The sequence below is a fragment of the Pundamilia nyererei genome, unplaced genomic scaffold, assembly GCF_000239375.1.
Source record: "Pundamilia nyererei isolate P.nyererei 1_Seehausen unplaced genomic scaffold, PunNye1.0 scaffold00757, whole genome shotgun sequence".
NCBI lineage: Eukaryota > Metazoa > Chordata > Actinopteri > Cichliformes > Cichlidae > Pundamilia > Pundamilia nyererei.
The window spans coordinates 65,002-65,311 of record NW_005188158.1 but is presented as its reverse complement, the minus strand read 5'-3'; positions in this window follow the sequence as shown (position 1 = coordinate 65,311).

The window sequence follows — 310 nt, the reverse complement described above, 5'->3', positions numbered from 1 at the left end:
ACCTAAAGGGCTGATGGAGAATCCACACCTGTGTATTCAGCACAAAAACTTCAAACAAAAAAAAATAAATACATTTTTAAAAATCTAAATACCAGGTAAGCTACACTAAAACCTGAGAAATATTAGTGGGATCCTGGCACACAGAGTCCAGGGTTTCACTTTCTATTAACGTTTTTTGCATGTTCAGAGCTGATCGCTCAGTTTGTCTCCATATGCCACTCCAGCTGTGTTTCGGATCAGCTCTCTGCACTCTTCCCCTGCAGTTGAGCCACAAACCACACCAACCAGAAACAAGTTTATTCTTGTTTTT